This window comes from Oryctolagus cuniculus, chromosome 18 (assembly GCF_964237555.1).
Source record: "Oryctolagus cuniculus chromosome 18, mOryCun1.1, whole genome shotgun sequence".
Lineage (NCBI taxonomy): Eukaryota > Metazoa > Chordata > Mammalia > Lagomorpha > Leporidae > Oryctolagus > Oryctolagus cuniculus.
Window position 1 is genome coordinate 24,006,285 of NC_091449.1, and position 12,052 is coordinate 24,018,336.

General features: G+C 50.1%; 1 protein-coding gene and 1 long non-coding RNA gene across 4 annotated transcripts in view; one reads left to right on the forward strand and one right to left on the reverse strand.

Annotated features, from left to right (window-relative positions):
* Positions 1–1,143, reverse strand: part of ZNF507 (zinc finger protein 507) — a 38,515-nt gene extending 37,372 nt beyond the window's left edge. Inside the window, exon 1 of one of the 2 annotated variants that reach the window (XM_008274579.4) lies at positions 948–1,143. The gene's annotated coding sequence lies outside the window, so the exon portion shown is untranslated. The remainder of the gene's footprint in view (positions 1–947) is intronic. The other variant, XM_008274578.4, reaches the window with a different exon arrangement.
* LOC103352342 (uncharacterized) overlaps positions 1–12,052 on the forward strand; it is a 128,219-nt gene that overhangs the window by 17,651 nt on the left and 98,516 nt on the right. For both annotated transcript variants that reach the window (XR_011383876.1, XR_001795694.3), the window contains exon 2: positions 6,915–7,018. This is a non-coding gene — a long non-coding RNA (uncharacterized lncRNA). The remainder of the gene's footprint in view (positions 1–6,914; positions 7,019–12,052) is intronic.

Genomic DNA, 12,052 nt, shown 5'->3' on the forward strand with positions numbered 1-12,052 from the left:
GAGGCTTGGCCTACATACCTGCTAATGCAGCTTCCTTCCTACCCTGCTCCTACATGGCTTTGCTGGTTCTTCCCCTCACTTAGAATGAACCTAAAACATCAAAGAACGCTTCCTTCTCTCACCCAGGCTGCAACTGCTTCATCGATTCCGCTAAAGTAAAAGACTTCACTGCCAGGGCACCGAGCACGTTTGGGGGGCCTCCTCTATAGTTAATTTTCAACGAGTTACGGACCTAAAGGGACTGGAGAGCCAGGCTTTCTCTTTTAATCGATAACACAGAGCCATACACTTACAGGAGTACTGAAGAAAGTACAAACTCAAGGAGGTGATAAAGCCAGTAAAAGCCTACGAGCGATGCAGGCTGACGGCCCATTACAGCCCACTGCAAGGACTGGAAAAAGATCGCCTACGGGTAGGGCGAGAGGGCCCCTGCCTGATCCATCACCCAGGACGTCCACCAAAAGCCATTCACTCCAGATGCCCCCGGGTCTTCCAAGATGGGCGCCCAGAGACCTCTGGAAAGCTCACCCCAGCGAAGAGAGCAGAAAGTGCAGAAGGGCCAGCCAGGGCTGCTTCTCTCTGCTAGCTTTCCCTACAGCACGCAAGGGCCAGGCGAGCTGGGGCGCCAGCGCCGTGGTGGCTCCACCCTGGCCGGCCGCCGCCACCTCACCTCAGCACAGGGGAGAGGAGCTGCGCCTCCGACGGGCGGGCCTGCCTGCGGACCCGACTGGTGACAGCAGCTGGCGAGCGGCAGGCTCCCCCCACCCCCAGCTGCCGGGCAAGGCCGTGAGGACAGAAAGGGGACACGGAACTTGGGGCATGTGGCGAGCACCGGGAGGGTGTCGGCCGGCTGAGGAAGCGAGCGCCGGGAGAGGCCTGAAGGCAAGCTGCACATGGCCGGCGGCGGCGCTCAGAGCGGGCGGAGGGGCGGCCCCGGGGCGCGGTACCTGCGGTCGGGTGGCGGCTGCTGCTTCCGCGAGCCTCCTTTAGCCGGCTAGGACCCGGCCGTGCCCTCGCCCTCGTCCTCGCCCACCTCTCTCCCGGTTCTTTTCCCTCTTTTCCCCCACTTTCCCCCTCCTCATTCGGAGCTCCAAAATGGCGGCGCAGAGGACGGATCACGTGAGCCGCCGGCAGGTCAGGTGACCCGAGTGGCGGGCGGCGGGGGCGGGGCGATGTCCAAGCCCCGCCCACGGGCGTCCCGGGGCCGCTGAGGCCGGGCGGGCTCGGAAGGTGTCAGGTTTGCTGCCTGCGGTTTCCCGCCGCACGTTGGCGGGGTCGGGGTCGGGGTCGGGGTTGGTGGTGGGCGGCTCTCACGGCCCTTGCCTTGGCCTGTCTAGAAGTCCACGTGTGTTCACCATGGAGGCTTCCCCGGTGGCCTAAATCTGCCGGGGCCTGGCTTTACCCCTCTGTCCACCGCCTAATGGGCTTTAAGCAAGTGGCCACTGGCGTTCGTTTCCTTCCTGTGCTTCTGAATTCGTGTTCGTTCTCTTGGTCTTGGTTATGTGTGGGTCCACGGCTGGATTTCAGGCGTGCTTTGAGTGCGTCTTTGCTTGAAAGATGTGAGGATTTTCAGGGGTAGGCTGATGGAGTTGCAAAGCCTTAGTCCCTCTGAGCTTCATAAAATGAACACCAGATGTAAGCAGTCCTGTTTTGGCTCCTCTGCCAGCTAGTGAACTGCGAGGAGTGTGTGGCATTCCACCCAACTCCACCATGAAAACTGGGCAGTTTTGGTATATTAAGAACTGCACCGCAGAGAGCTGGGGTTGGTAAGCCACGGACAGGAAGGAGTGAGTAAAGCTGAAGACGCTGGTCATACTGTGGAAATAGATGGGGCTTTCACGTCTATTCAGAAGCCTTTATAGCTGGCTGTCAATTATCCAGTAGGAGGAAAATCCAAAATATACAAAATAAGATGCATAGCCACTGTTCAGATGCATGGGTAATTCTCCTTACTGTATCTTGGGATATAAACTGACCTGATGCCGGTTCGAGTCCCGGCTGCTCCATTTCTGATCCAGCTCCCTGCTAAAGGCCTGGGAAAGCGGTGGAAGATGGCTGGAGGAAGCTCCCTAGCTCCTGGCTTCAAAGAGACCCAGCTCCAGCCATTCTGGCCGTTTGGGGAGTAAATCAGCAGATGGAAGACCCATCTCTTTGTCCCTCCCTCTGTAACTTTGCCTGTCAAATAAATAAATAAATCTAAAAAAATAAAACCTGACCCAAATTTGGGCCTTGAGCAGCCAGCAAAATTAGAATGGTGATAGTCCATATAGGTCTTTGCCAAGTAGCCCAATAAAGAAGGAGCAGTAAAAATAAAAGACTGCATAACAAAAGTTAAGAAATTAAGTGGGAGAGAACATGGAAGGGTGGAAGAGAAAAGCAATGAAGAAAAACCAGAAATACAAAAGGTTGAACAAAAACTAAAATGTAGTTTCTTTTATATATTTATTTGTTTAAAGTTATATTTATTTATTTGAAAGATTTACAGAGAGGGAGAGGCAGACACAGAGGCAGAGGGGGAGAGAGGGAAAGAGAGAGGAAGAGAGATAGTTATCTTCCGTCTATTGGGTCACTCCCCAAATGGCTGCAACAGCCAGAGTTGGGCCAGGCTGAAGCCAGGAGCTTCATTCTGGTCTCCCACATGGGTGCAGGAGCCCAAGTACTTAGGCCATCTTCTGCTACTTTCCCAGGTGCATTAGCAGGGAGTTGGATCAGAAGCAGAGCAGTCAGGACTCCTAACTGGTGACCACATGGGATGCCGAAACTGCAGGCAGAGGCCTTGCCTGCTGTGCCACAGTGCCAGCACCAATTGTAGTTTCTAAGTTACTGGAGAGAAGCTTTTCTTTGTAATGTCTTTATTTTTTTAATTTATTTATTTGAAAGAGTTACAGAGAGAGGGAGAGTCAGAGAGACAAATCTTCCAACTGCTGGTTCCCCAAATGGCTGCAAGGACTAGGGCTGGGTGAGTCCAAAGCCAGGAGCCAGGAGCTTCTTTTGGGTCTCCCACATGGGTACAGAGGCCCCAAGGATGTGGGCCATCTTTACTGCTTTCCCAGGCACATTAGCAGGGAGCCAGATTGGAAGTGGATCAGCTGGGATTCAAACCAGCACCGATATGGGACACCAGCACTGCAGGATGTAGCTTTTAACTAAAATGCCACAGTAGTGGCCCCTGTAATGTCTTTTTTCTTTTTTAAAAAAAGATTTATTTATTTGAAAGAGTAACAGAGAGAAGGGGAGAGAGAGCGAGAGGGAAAGAGATCTTCCATCCATTGATTCACTCCCCAAATGGCTACAATAGCCAAGTCTGGGCCTGGCTGAATCTAGGAGCCAAGAACTCCATCTTGGTCTCCCATATATGTGGCAAGGACCTAAGTACTTGGACCATCTTCTGTTGCCTTCCTAGATGCATTAGCTGGGAACTGGATTGGAAGCAGCAGCTGGTCTTGAACCAGTCCTGGTGTAGCAAACATCAGCATAACCTGTGGCACCACAACGTTGGCCCCATTTTTAGAATGTCCCACTTTTAATATTCATGATTCTGAAAGTAGACAGAACATAGATGAGAGATATGACCAGGGGAGAGTGCACAACCAAAGCAGAATATAATCTAGAAAACATGAGGACATTCTGAAACAAGTGGAACAGGGTGTCCCTGTCCAAAGGTCCTGAGGCAGTCATTCCTGGCATTCACCAGGTGTTTCTCATGCTTCTCCCAGCACGAGGTTGGCTAGAACTTCCTGCTACTCGTGTGGCTTGGCAGCATGGCCTGTGGCTGCCGTTGGCTAATGAATTGTGTGGAAGTGAGGGCCAGGATCGCCACACTGGAGCGCAGAATGGCCAGTGCATTTCCTTCCAGAGTCTTCTTTTTCTTTTGGGTTGATCCCTGCCAGCCTGCATCTTAGAGTGACGGCGATGAGCTAATACCCCAGTTGACTCACAATGGGTTTGGGGGGTGAACACATCACTCAGGCTTGAAGCTGTTGCTACAGCATGACACAGCTGTAGTTGACACTCTTCCCTACACAGAAGTCACTGAGAGGCAGAGCCATTAGGAAGAAATGGTTACAGTCAGAAAGGAGTACTAATAGAAGAGGGCTTTCAGTAAAAAATTTATTTATTTATTTATTTGACAGGGAGGGAGAGAGAGATCAATCTTCCATTCACTGGTTCACTCCCCAAATGGCCACAATGGTCGGGGCTGGGCCAGGTCAATGTCAAGAGCCTGGAACTCCAACCGGGTCTCCCACATGGATGGCAGGAGCCCAGGCATTTGGGCCATGATCTGCTGCCTTCCCTGGTGCCTTAGCAGAGAGCTGGATCAGAAGCAGAGCAGCTGGGGCTTGAGCAGGTGCTCTGATACGCGACATGGATGTCTCAAGCGATGGCTTAACCTGCTGCACCACAATGCTGGTCCCAGGCCTTCATTTTTGAAGACTGAGAAGCCCTAAGATGTGAAATCTGATAGAAAAACCTAAACCATTTTAAAGAGCCAGTGTCACAAAAACCTTAATATGTCTCTTTTCTCTAAAAGTAAGTCTCTCTAGGAAATTACAGGAAGTATTTTTAAGTCAGAAGAATGGAAAGACATTGAGATGTTGTTCCACTGAACTTGTACAGATCTCACCTAAACTCAGCACCTTCCATCTGCTGCAGGTGTTATTTATCATGATTTAATTAACCAATCATAGTGAGATTTAGTGTTATAGATAGGAAACCTGCTTACTCAATTACCTAGCACCTCTTCAGTGGAATCTGATTCTGTCTGCAGATGAAAGATGACCCAGATAACTGAATCTCTATCTCCACACACCTCATTATTCTACTTTGGGGTCATTAATTAGCTGATGAGGTTAAAGGTTTCACTTTTTCTACAAGTATCATGGGTCTGTATCTCCTGAAGTGACCAGAGAGTCTGATAACACATAGTGCTTTACAACCTGAACCAGAGCACTGTTTAAATTTTGGAAACAGTAAGGACAGCACCGTGAGTAAGTGGCTAGAGTGATGACTACTTGAAACACCGAACCAGTAGAAGCCTGAGGAAGACCTTCTTGTTTCCAGCCACAATACTTATGAAGGACACCTTGTCTTGGATATAATAAGATTAGGTTAGATTTCTTTTGAAAGGATTAATCATGTACGTCTTTGGCACAGCACAGAAAATTGGATGAGACATGTGGCCTGTAATTTTAACTGTCATGACCTTTAAAAAATACACCGTCTCAAAAAAGGAAAAGACCCAGGAAGGGTAAGAGGAGGCAGGGGAGCTAAAAGGGAAAAAGATGTAGGAGTGCGAACTGAGAAGATTAACTCGAAAATTGTTCCTGATTTTTCTCAGTAGCTCCCGTAGGACTATGAGCAGGTGGGCTCCAATCTTTCTGAGCTTTTCACCTTGTTTGTAAAACAAGAAGTTCAGTGTACCCTTTTTTTTGGAGCTTCAGATGTCTGGTATATGGAAATGGGGAACTTAATTACAGGAGTCCTCCAAGTTCAAAATGGGACCTCATCATTAAGAATGATGGCAAGGCTTGATTTTATTAATGAATGAAAAGATTGCTTGATGTAAGTCAGAAGGAATGTAAGATTAAAAGACATGATATATTATTATATATATACAGCTGTCAGTAATAAATTAGCATTAGCTCTGGGCTCCTTACACTTTGCATCCTGAATATATACCTAGAAATACTTCATAATTATAGTTTGGGTCTCAGAAATCATCATAAATTATCCATCTGTCATTCATTCTCTGCTAAAAGCCAGAGACCTACATTATTTCAGCAGCACATCCATGTCTAAAATCCCTCGTGCGACAAGGCACACATCCTAATTTATTTCTTACTGAAATAAACCAAAAGGATATACAACTATCACTAGGAAGAAGAGAGGCAAGACCAGGGGGCCCTGATTGTGACAGCTGGGGTTTGCTCTAGCTAGCTCCAGTCTTGCTGAACTTGCTACTCACTGTTTTGCATCTGAGATGCTAACTGGATTAGCAAAGTCCCATGGAAGAGCTTCAGTGTAGCAGCCCCACAGTCAAGGTGGTGATGGAATTGTCTGGAATCCTAGCCAGGGCTCTGGCTTACGCGCAGGCCCTGGAATCAAAGAGGGTGACATCTAGTGGTCTACTTGGAACGTGCAGTGGCATCCCAGAACTCTGGGGTGGGAGGTAGGACATTGGCCTTGCCCAGCTAACCCAGGCCTGACCCCAGGCCCTTGAATCAGTCTGAGAGGTTGGTTTCTGGCAGGGATTCCCTGAATTCGTGCTGATTTATGGTAGGGATCCAGGAAATGCACCAGCAGACTGGGCGTGGAGGTGGAGAGGAGCTGCTTTTGAGGACGACAGGAGGCTCCTTTCAGTCTAGTCTGCATATGCCACAGACTTGTGCCGCAGCAAAGCGAGGCTCGGCGGAGCTGCGCGGCGGAGCAGGGAGTGCGCCTCCGCCAGACTGTCTCTCTGCTTCAACGCAGACTGCTTATTGGAACGCTCAAGCAATTTTCAGTCGTCTTTGTCAATAAAGGCAATCTCTTCTCTGCAAGGGGAATGAAAATGAGATTTTGAGGCCTCTCTCCTTTTGCCACTTTATCTGCCCAGGAGCCAGGTAGTAAGTAGCTCAGCTGAGTGGGGGAGTAGCTATTTGCTATGTCCCAAACTCGGCTGACAGGTAATACCACCTGCTTCTGAACAAGACAATGTGATTGTAATAGGATACTGTTAAATTCTTCCCAGAGATGCAGTTTCCTTAAAGTGGTGACCTTTATTGATGAGAGGGGCAGAGGGAGAAAATGAAAAGAAGGAGGAGGAGAAGATGAAGAAAGACGCTAAGAGGAAAAGTAACTGCTAATCAAACCAAGAGAGCCTAGCTAAGGGGCAATCCTGTGACCTAAAAATATGTCATTTGTTATTTTGACAGCTCCTCTTGAGGTGATGGACTAGGAGGAGCTGCTAGCATCATCGTCAACTGGGAATTCCACTCCTTGCTCCTTGAAGACATCAGCAGATGGAGACCCATTGATGGCAAGTATTCTGTCTCCCAAGGTCCTCCAGCTTTGAGCTCCTCGTAGGAAGACCACGCCCGGGGAACACTGTACAGTACTTGAACTTTAGGGATCTTTCTTTCATTGAGAAAGAGGCCTGAGTGAGAAAGGGAAGGGAAAATGCATGTGGTATCCCAATTGTCATGCCCCAACAGGCCTCGTTATAAGCTCCACCAAGCTGTCAAGTGGGGTAGCCCACCCAAAATCTGTGAACTGGGATCAAGCAAGAGCAGGGCTGCAGGGCACAAGCAAACTTCATGAGAAGGTGGCCAGGCTCCCATGCCACTGCCTCCGTTGCTTCTGCTCTGCTCCCTCATCTCTTACTGTTGGATCACATGCAAGAGATCTCTATGACCAACTGGTGGGAGTTACGAGCCCGCTTAAGCTCGTATAGGTCGGCTTGGTACACAGGAGAAAATGGGCCAAAATGAATGGATAAGTGAGGGGACGGTGAAGAACTCTCTGGCCTGGGTGGAGGGTTCAGAGTGGGCAGCAGGGAGAACCATGGCCAGAAAGGCATGTTGGGACTGGGGGCTGGGCCAGGTGGAAACAGGCCCTGGCAGAGGACCTTGCGTTAGAGATTCTCCTTTGGTTATTTCACACATTTTTGTGGACTTAGCACCATCATCACTAATTACTGTCGCTCCCCCTCTTCGTGGAGGAACGACACAGGACCCTGAGCTGTTCCCTCGTCTGCTCGGCCCTCCCCGGGTTTGCTGCTGGTTCTTCCCGGGTTGGCTACTATCCCTTCCACCTCCGTGGAAGGGCAGTTCCCCCTGGCCGCATTCCCCACTTCCGCAGGGGAGCGGCACACCGCCGGCCGGCTCTCTGGGGGCTGCACGGGTTCCCTTAGATGTTCCCCATAGATGTTCCCGGTGCATGCCGTCTCTCTCCTCCTTTATAGTCCTCCTCCGCCAATCCCAACTCGGCTGCCCACACGCCGAGTACGCTGCTCTCCAATCAGGAGCAAGTCCTACAGTTAATTGGTTGAACTGGAGGCAGCTGTGCGGAAGCTGTTTTCTCCTCTCCCAGCGCCATATTGTAGGAGAGCAGATGCATAGAATAAGTCTTAATTCGAGTAACTTAGTCTAGTCCGGATTGCTCCCCACAGATCCCCCTTTCTTTTTATTTTTTAGCGTTGATACGCGCCTGTCTTCGGTGTCCCGCGGCACATACTCTGCTCTACTTGCTAGAGTTGCCACAGGCTCTTACAAGTCCTATCAGGCAAACCGAATCCGGGTCCTCTCTTCGCCATGTTGTGAGGAGGTTTTTAGGCGCTGATGCGTGCCTGTGTTCGGTGCCCTGCAGCGCATGCTCTGCTCTGCCTGCAGGGGACTTACAAGACCTATCAGGCAAACCGAATCCAAGCCTTCTCATTGCCTTATTGTGGGGGAGACTTATTAGTGTTGGTTCGTGCCTATCTTCGGTGACCTGCAGCTCATACTCTGGTCGAGCTTTGCTGGCACTTACCGCCTTAAATCAGGCAGACCGAATCCAAGCCTCCTAATTGTTGCATTGTGGGGAAGCTTTACTGATGTTAATTCGTGCCTGTCTTCGGTGACCTGCGGCGCATAAGCTGCTAGCCGCCGCAGGTGCTCATCGCCTCACTAATCGGGCAGACCGAATCCAAGCCTTCTAATTGGCATGTTGAGGGGAGGCCTTATTTCTCTCTATTTCTCTATCTCCGGGCATTCCTATTTCTCCCATTTTACTTCTATCTTCCAGCATTCCTATTTCTCTCACTTTACTTCTAAAACTTCTGTTTCTCTTATCCCCGCAGCTTCCCGGCACCTCGCCCCGCCGGCGGGTTCCCGGCTCCGCGCGCTCCGCGGTCTCCACGCTTAACCCTTTCGCGTCTGAACCACGGCCTACGCCAGCCCCGTTCCCTATCTATTCACGCCCCGTGCTCTCTCTGCACGCGGCGGCTTCCGCGAGTAACACAGCGTAGCTTGCGTCTCCACCACTAGCATTCAATCCAAGTTCCCCGGGCTAGCCTGGCGAATTCAACCCAGCGTACGTCTCCGCCCCACGGTTTGGCTTCCCGTCCTTTGCTCCCCGGGCTAATCAGACGGATCCCAACCTGGCTTGCGTCTCAGCTTCTGGTTTCAACTTTTCGCCCCCTATTCCCGGGCTAACTTGAGAACCCCAAAGTGGCTTTCGTCTCCGCCTCGGCCTGCCCCCCGCGGCTTCAATTTCCCTAACATTTTTCTCTACCCGGTATGTTTCCCCAAGTTTTCTTCCAACAATATTCCTCCCTCATTTCTCCTGGCCTCTCCCCACAGTCCGCGTCCGAGTCTGTTTGTTCTAGCTTTCACTTTTGCTTTCGACCTTAGAGATTTCTCCCAGCTTCCCCCCGTAGTCCGTATCCGAATCTATGCCTAGGCTTTCAATAGCTTCTTCCGGCACCCTTTTCGTCCGGCTTTTCCCTAGGCTGTTTGCTAGTCTCTCTCTCCGGTATTTTCCCAGTTCTTCTCGTTTCTTCCCTCCTAAGTTTCCTATCCGTCCTAGGTTTCCTATCCAAGCTAGGTTTCCTATCCGAGTCACGGCACCATTATGTCGCTCCCCCTCTTCGTGGAGGAACGACACAGGACCCTGAGCTGTTCCCTCGTCTGCTCGGCCCTCCCCGGGTTTGCTGCTGGTTCTTCCCGGGTTGGCTACTATCCCTTCCACCTCCGTGGAAGGGCAGTTCCCCCTGGCCGCATTCCCCACTTCCGCAGGGGAGCGGCACACCGCCGGCCGGCTCTCTGGGGGCTGCACGGGTTCCCTTAGATGTTCCCCATAGATGTTCCCGGTGCATGCCGTCTCTCTCCTCCTTTATAGTCCTCCTCCGCCAATCCCAACTCGGCTGCCCACACGCCGAGTACGCTGCTCTCCAATCAGGAGCAAGTCCTACAGTTAATTGGTTGAACTGGAGGCAGCTGTGCGGAAGCTGTTTTCTCCTCTCCCAGCGCCATATTGTAGGAGAGCAGATGCATAGAATAAGTCTTAATTCGAGTAACTTAGTCTAGTCCGGATTGCTCCCCACAATTACGTGTATAATTACTGCCTCGACATCTGTCCATCCTGGTAGGGAATGACCTCCAAGAGCCCAGAGAGCTTGCCAGTCTCACTCATGGAGCAAGACCCTGAATGTAGCTGGATCTGGTGAATAGTCAGTGATTGGATGAGGAAGGGGTTTTGTGTAAGCAGATGTGCTCCCAGATATAGGCCTTATTGGAGGAGCTACCCAAAAACTCCTTTCTGAGAAAAAAGGACATCAGATTGAGGGCTGGGGGTTATGGAGAGATAGTAAAGACAGCTTTCAATTCGGGACCTGGAAGTTGGCCTGAGAGAGGCCCTAAGCATCCAAGCTGCACACTGGTTCTCCCTGATCTTCAGAACCCATCAGTTCCTACCAGCTGTCATCCAGGGATAGTCACCTCATCTCTCTTTGCATCAGTTACATCGTGAAGTGGGGATAGTGACCCCTATCTTAGGACGTGATGCATATGCCGCACCAATGTGCCTGACTCAGACCAAGGGATCCATAAGCAGTACATTTTACATTTGCCAAGATCAGACTGGGATGATATGACATGGAAGGAAGAGGCAGAGCCGAGGGACACTGTGATCAAAGAATGCATAGTGTTTGATGGATTGTAAGAGAGGGGGTGTGAAGTCGAGGGACCGTGGGCACCTGTGCTCCTGCAGTATGCCCCTGATTGGAAGCTGCTGTCAGCAAGGCACACGGAAGCTCTGGGCTCCAGGTACCACGGCACCAATGGCAGAGGCCAGCTTGGAAGTCAGAGGACATAGAGACAAGGAGAAGAGGAACAGAATCATCCAGCTACTCTATAATCAGCTTATGAGTCGTGGAATTTGATGTGAGCGCGTTAGTAATGTCACATATGACTATGTGGGTTTTCAGCCTATTTTTCTTAAATGCGAATTGTGTTGGCAACCGAATGCGTGCTAACACCCTAAGATTTAGTTACATTTTGGTTAAGAAGTCCAGAAGACTTTGGACTTGGCTTTGAAACATTGAAAGTGAATTGAATTTGCATTATTTAAGTGGCTTATTCAGATTAACACTGCTATCTCTTCTGATTTAAGAACCCAAAGATTTGATATTTCAGCAGCAACAATGACACCTAGGGGTTGGTTTCTCCAGGTTTAATCTTAGATTTAGATCCTGTACGTTTTGAAAAATAAGAGTGCCAACACACGGGTGCAATCCAAAGTGTCCCTGTGGACTTGGTTGCTGGCCAGGAGAACACTGACACATCAAAGAAAGGAAAAGGCTGGAAGTGGCTTCTAAGAAAATTGTTTTCCTTCTCAACTTGTAACACCTCTCAGTTTGCTTAATGTACCTGACCTTTGAACCAGCAATGTGGCATCCTTTGCAGATTTCCCATCGGATCCTCAGCTAGTCTGTGTGTGGATAGGAGAGCCTCCTTCCTTGCATGGAGAAGCACTCAGGCCTTGGGTTCCAGCTACTTCTAGTTCTCTCCCTCCTTTGAGGAGCCAGTGGAACAAGTATTTGGTGATTCACCTCATCCCCTCCGTGTATTTTTATTGGAGACTTGAGCAACTCCTTGACCTTATGACTTTGACCTTTAGACTCCGGGCAACCTTTGGTCTGTTGTCAGTTAACTAACAGTATTGATTGAGAACCTCCTGGGTCCTCAATGCATGTGGAGTGTGTGTGTGTGTGTGTGTGTGTATGTATGTTCCCTACTGGGTTTAGGCGAGAATGAGGGGAATCTGAAAGGAAATGCACAAGGGTCCAGTCCATGGAAAACATGCCATTTATTTATTTATTTATTTTTACAGATCTATTTATTTATTTGAAAGGCGGCGTCACACACACACACAGAAAGAGAGAGAGAGAGAGATTGAGACCTTTTATATGCTGGTTCACTCCCCAAATGGCCAATATGGCTGGGGCTGGGGGCCAAGTTGAAGCTAGTAGCTTGGAACTCCATCTGGTTCCCCCAGGGGCCAAAGTACCTGGGCCATCTTCTACTGCCTTATA